Below are 6,919 nucleotides of genomic sequence, written 5' to 3'. Positions count from 1 at the left end.
AGCCTGTATATTTCAACTGTTATAACCTGGTCATGCTCATCTCAAGTACTCTGATTAGGAATTGCAAACCTTGGGTCTGTAGAGCGTGAGAAGTAATGACGGACTGGCAACGATGAATAGGATATGAAGAAGATATAAGAAGAAGCATACACAGGGCTGGAGGGTTCACCTCAAAGAGGAGCTACGCCCTAATGGCAAGAAACAAGAGGCTATATATATGTGTGTGTGATTGATTGTGGTTTTTGCTCCCTTTTGACATGACGATTAAACTGCATGTATTGAACAGTGTTATACTATGGAATTATAGAACCGTGTTTCAAGTCTTGCTAAAGTAAATCTCTAACTAAAAGCATCTCCTGCGGCAAATCATCTAGGCTGCCAGAAAATGTAAACTTTTCCTGTGATTTTACGTCAGTCGAATCACAAATAGAAATTTCGATCGTTTCCTATACGAGACTCAGCAAGGTCACAGTTCCATTGTAACCATCATTACAGTAAGTGGTAAGTAGTGGTAAGTAGTAGTAACTACATTGTATTTCTGTATTTCACGTCTGATAACCCCCATTATACAACCAGCTCCCTCGCTACTAATAAAAGTAATAATACCGAGATAGCGTCTGCAACATTGCCACTATCATTACAACTATAAGTACATATTTAGTCTTAATCAGTATTTGAACCAGTACCCTGCTTGTTGGTCAGCACCTGTACCTGGAGTTACTACCTTCTCAGCCGCGCACCAATAACCATCTCCGCAGACGGCTGCTAGAATAAATTACACACTTACACCTGTTGGAACCTGGAGTGCGACATTTGACACCCTGGATATAGTCATTAACTACTTGACAACTAGGGACCCACCACTACACTGTTTGAGGGCAGCTGTTTTAATAGTTTAATAGAGTGTTTAATGTTCAAAGTTCTCTGGTAGCCATGGTGATGAGGAGTAATGATTATGTTATGAGGAGTAATGATTATGTTCATTTCTTTTACCTGCCCTTTTTAATGGCATAACATTTACAGGATAAATAAATAGTCATCACGTTAGAGGTACGTAAAAATGGTTCTCTTAAATGAGGGACATGTAATAGTTTTTAAGTGATGCAAAGAAATATGTTGGAAATATCCCTGTTTTATATTGCATTCCTTGCTATTAACAGGGTGCAACATATCACGAATGACCTTATTATCACTTAGTTATTTCCTTGTTAATAAACAGATCAGATTCCACGTTTAAGTCACTCTCTCCTAAACACAAGTAACCCTGGTTACGAAACTAACCACATCTCTGCTGAACACAGAAGTCAGAACTATAAATAAAAGGTAATTGGTATTATTGCAGCATTAGTAGTACTGTAACTATTATAGTATTATACACGCACACGGAAATTCTACCATTAGTACATTATGATATTGGTGTATGTTCCCAATACAGCCACTTTGTGACACCCCTCCCAACCTATATCTTTAGTATGGTATGGTTATACCCAAGGATCGACCAGGACCGCTTTTTTGGCCGGGACCGGACCGGGACTGGAAAAAAGTGCCGGGACCGGGAATAAGACCGGGACCGGGATTAAGCCGGGATTGGGACCGGGATCGTAGCTGACAAAAATCAAAAATGTTACTTTCAATATTCTTTGATCTTATAATGTATAATCAATAATGGCGTTAGGTGCAGTATATAAAATAATGTGCTATGTCAGCAAGTTGGTTGATCAAGTTGGTTGGTCAAGTTGGTTGATCAAGTTGGTTGATCAAGTTGGTTGATCAAGTTGGTTGATCAAGTTGGTTGATATTGGATTTCTAGAGTATTCTACATTTGATTTTAGCGTAAACCATACTACTGGTATTTGGTCATCCGAATCTATTGGAGTCCGATTAGCCGTCGCGTTGTGGTTTATCAGAGCGACTCTTTATCTACAAGGCAATCTCAAGCCACCAAAGAGTTCCTGATCCCCAAGTCTAAGAGATAGGTGGGCTTCCGACAAAGAAAGAGTACAAGAATCAGTGCGGACAGAGTGATATCGACAAGGGAAGAAACAGTGATACTAACGACTCAGTCAGAGAGATTGACGATGATGCAGCGACTTGGAACCAACTGACCAACTCCTACGCAGTACTTCAGACGGGCCCGGATCTCTGAACAATGTGGTAAGGGACGAGTTTACCAGATATTTTAAGGACAAGCTGGAACCCCAGAGACGTAATCCCCTGGAGTTCTGGCGGAAAAATCAACATTTAGGACGGTGTATATTTCCATGATAAAGTGAGTCATGTGATCGTTTTAGGTAACTTCCGCCCTTGGGTCCTTCGCCCTTGGGTCTTTCGCCCTCGCGACCTCTGCCCTCGGGACTTCCGCCATAGTGTCCTATACCCCATCTGAACTAGCTTGTCTGGATCTATCTATGTCTACCTCCTTTCTCAGTCGCAAGTGAGGGCTTTCAAGGCGGCAAAAAAACATTGTAGGGGATAGCAGACTGAGCATCCTGCCGGAAAACTAAGAAATCAACTTGATTATCAAATGCAACTGAAGAGTGAAGAGCCATAAACTATGAAATATATATCAGCTCAAGTTCCCTCCTGATTGGTTATTGGTTATGTTACCTTGCCCCGAACAATCTCTCGGACGACAAGAGTATGGTTACGGAGTCTAACTCTAATGAAGAGGCAGCTAGATTTACTGACGAATCAGATGATGAGGACATTTCGTAGGATAGCATGCGTTAATTTACTGACTCTGACACTAAAACCTGGTATCCGCTACTGATTACAAGCACAAGCACAGATCACTCAACAAACTTACAAGCTGGCACTTAACTCTGACAGTAATAATTTAAATAATTTTTCTTAAAATGTCAGTTTTTCAAAAAAATCGCTCATTTGTGCAAAATGTTTTTAGATAATTTAACAAAATTAGAAAAGAAAATTTTAAAAATTTAGAAAAAAATCCTGGTTCGGTCCCGCACATTTTAGCCGGAACCGGCCGATTTTTGACCGGGACCGGGATTAAGCCGGGATCCCGGTCAAACCGTGGACTTATACCCGTGTATTGAGTGAAATAATGTGTGATGCAAATGTTTACATTTCATTAAGTTGATTGATGATTGGCTTATCGATAGAAATGGTAGGTTTGTGACATGCTATGAAGTTAACGGAACCAATAATAATGTCTAATGAGCAGTTACAGTAAATAGTTGGTAATGAGTAAGATAACTGTTTGAATGGATACATTTAATTTTATTTTCTTGCAGCGATTACATCTTAGTCTTAATCATGAGATCCAGAAATCTTCCATGTTCGAATGACGAATGTACTACATTCCTTTTGGCCCGCAGCTTGAATAATTTATAAATAACATCATAACAAATATTCTCCATTGTGCAAACAAGCAGGCACTTTAATGAAAGTAGCTTGAACCGAGACAGGAAGTAGTAAGTAATTATACTGGCAGAGGAGGAGAACTCTAGAATTAACAATGCCCTGCCAATGGAGGACAACTCCAGAATTAACAAGAACAATTTAGAAATTACAAACAAGATAAAATACTGACCTCGCTTAGACATGTATCCTCGTAGTATTATGTAGAAAACTAGCGCTACAATTGATGCTAACACTATCCCAATAATTAGCCTGAAAATATGAATGTTCTGTTAATCGTAACTCCTAGATAATAAATCCATTAAATTAATTTCAATTCGTGAAGAGGGGCGCAAAAATTCTTGGGGCACCAAAATTCTTAGTAGGCATGTCATTAGGATTTAAGCCTATACAAATTCTTCAATGTCAGTTGTAATAACGGGGTAATAACTTTATAATTTTAAAGTTTAGGAGTTATATTGCACATGTTTGTGACAGGTGGATTGCGTTACTCTAAGGTGTGCACATATGTGAACGAGGATTTAAATAGTGACAAAGAAGAAATAGAACAGAAAATTGATGCGCTAAGCGGCTAAGCAGTGAAATTGTTCTAGTTCTTGCATGACTAGTGGTTACTACATACCCATTACCCCAGTAATTTTCCTTACAACCCAGCAGTTTAGTTATCCAACCCGTTTAACTTAATATTGATTCATTTAGTCGCGATCATCGGGTTACAATTAAACTTTTATCCGGGAGCTGATCACATTTAGTGATTTTGTACCATTTCTTATTAATACACAGTACACACTTGGTTATAGTGTCAGTAAATCAAATCAAACCAATATGCTGAATATAACATCATAGCATTGCATACTCGCATTGCCGCTGTTTTGTGAAATAAATACAGTAATGATTGACAAGGGAGAGAGACAGAGGAAGATAGAGAGAGAGAAAGAGAGAGAGGGAGAGAGGGAGAGAGAGGGAGAGAGAGGGAGAGAGAGGGAGAGAGAGGGAGAGAGAGGGAGAGAGGTAGAGAGAGGGAGAGAGGGAGAGAGGTAGAGAGAGGTAGAGAGAGGGAGAGAGAGGGAGAGACAGGGAGACAGGGAGAGAGAAGGAGAGAGGTAGAGAGAGAGGGAGAGAGGGAGAGAGGGAGAGAGGGAGAGAGGGAGAGAGAGGGAGAGAGGGAGCGAGAGGGAGAGAGAGGGAGAGAGAGGGAGAGAGGGAGATAGGGAGAGAGAGGGAGAGAGAGGGAGAGAGGGAGAGAGAGGTAGAGATAGGGAGAGAGAGGTAGAGAGATGGAGAGAGAGGGAGAGAGAGGGAGAGAGAGGGAGAGAGGGAGAGTGGTAGAGAGAGAGGTAGAGAGAGGGAGAGAGAGGGAGAGAGAGGGAGAGAGGGAGAGAGAGGGAGAGAGGGGGAGAGAGAGGTAGAGAGAGGGAGAGAGAGGTAGAGAGAGGGAGAGAGAGGTAGAGAGAGGGAGAGAGAGGGAGAGAGAGGGAGAGAGAGGTAGAGAGAGGGAGAGAGAGGGAGAGAGGTAGAGAGAGAGAGAGAGAGAGGGAGAGAGAAGTAGAGAGGTAGAGAGAGGGAGAGAGGTAGAGAGAGAGAGAGATGGACAGAGAGGTAGAGAGAGGGAGAGAGAGGTAGAGGGAGGTAGAGAGAGGGAGATAGAGGGAGAGAGAGGGAGAGAGAGGGAGAGAGAGGGAGAGAGAGGTAGAGAGAGGTAGAGAGAGGTAGAGAGAGGGAGAGAGACGGAGAGAGACGGAGAGAGAGAGACCAATACATCAAATTAAAGGGAGCTTTCATGCTCTCCGCTCCCGCTCCACACTCAGCTGGCAGTCCGTTAAATTACATTATCAGGGGCATGATGCCGAGTACTCATTACATATGCCGACTCATTCTATACTTTTATACGGTCTGTATTGCAGCAGTCAAATACCCATGCTGCCTATGGTATCTGTCAGAAATAGAAACTATACAAGCATTTAACTGGTGAAAAAACCGTCCTTGCTTTTATAGCTCTACAGTGAGGTTGTACGTTATGCAGACTTCTTCAACATGGAGCAATACATATTGTATACAAACTATACAATATACATTATACATATCTATATTGAATAGCTTATACAGACTACTGAGAACTTTAATATTATCAACAATACAACTTAACATATAGAAATATCAAGGAGTGAGCTCCAGGAACAATACGTTAGTGTGTCAATATAAGACAGATAAATAGCACCCAGTTTAACTAAATTCGTACCCTTAAACTGTGATTAGAATATGTATTCATTATATTACTAAATGCGGGATAATGATCTTTTAGCGTTGTGAAAATTGTGAAAACGAAACGAAAGTTTACATTTTAATTCCAGGGAGTAGGTACGTGCATACGTGCAGAAATAATATAAATAAAAAAGCAGTATGATAGAGTAATATTTTGACGGACTGCCAGAAAGTTGATCACACCCAGTAACCCAACGATACTATTTCCAATTAATTTATTCGTCAACTATAAACAGTTGGCATACTGTCAAGTAATGGACTGATTAACTTTCCCAATAAATGAACGAATGTCGAGCTCTAATCATGCCAAATATGCGCATTTAGATACAATTTCACTAGCTAATTTCAATAGCTACTGCGGGTGGGTACCCTTGATATGGTTTGAATTTACGATACTGACCGCCTGATGAAGCATTGAATTGACGACTAAGAGAAGAAAATACAAGAACAAACCCCAATGTACTATTCCCTTATCTCTGGGAAGTCCGATTTATTCGGAGCTTCTCAGAAAATTTATCATTCCCATTTCCCATCTTAGGTAGGTATGATCTGAAACCCTATTTATCTATATTTTTTATTAACATTCCCACAAGAATCCCATTAATCGAAGTTTGACTGCATTTTGAATTAGAACTACTAAAATTATCAAGTTTTTGAGGTGTATTTTGTAACGACAAAGGATTTTATTAATAATCGACGGACACGTCTTGTTCTAATGGGTGGAATCTCTTAACAATAACCTGGTCACTAGTGAGCCAATAGAAACTTACCAAATGTACCACTTGAAGCAGCATGTAGCCGGGCCACAACACCTGTACACTCCGGTGCAACTGAAAGGCATAATCAATTAACATATGATTAATTAGCACGTGATTAATTAAAGCATAATTAATTAGCACGTTAGCCGTTTTATAAAGATAATCCATATTTTATTAATGCAAATAAGATAAAAGATTTATAAATGACTGGAAAGCACATTGTTATGATTATATTGAACTCACTAATATTCGTATTTATCATCTGACATACAAACATCTTTCACCATATTCCCCTACAAAACAATTTGTATTATGTATTTAGGTTTGTCCTTGTCTCTCAACCGGATATTATCCAACTATAAGTATTTAGGTTTTCTAACGAAAAACTTTACATACTTAATGGGGGGGGGGGGGGGGGGGGGGGGGCAGCTTTAGTACAAATTTCAAGATGAAATTTTCAAGATACCATTAGCCTCCAGAATGTTAAAATGGCATTACATGATGTGAGTAATAATTAT

This window comes from Bolinopsis microptera, chromosome 1, assembly GCF_026151205.1.
Source record: "Bolinopsis microptera isolate Bmic1 chromosome 1, MBARI_Bmic_1.0, whole genome shotgun sequence".
Taxonomy (NCBI): Eukaryota; Metazoa; Ctenophora; class Tentaculata; order Lobata; family Bolinopsidae; genus Bolinopsis; species Bolinopsis microptera.
This window is presented reverse-complemented; position numbering follows the sequence as displayed.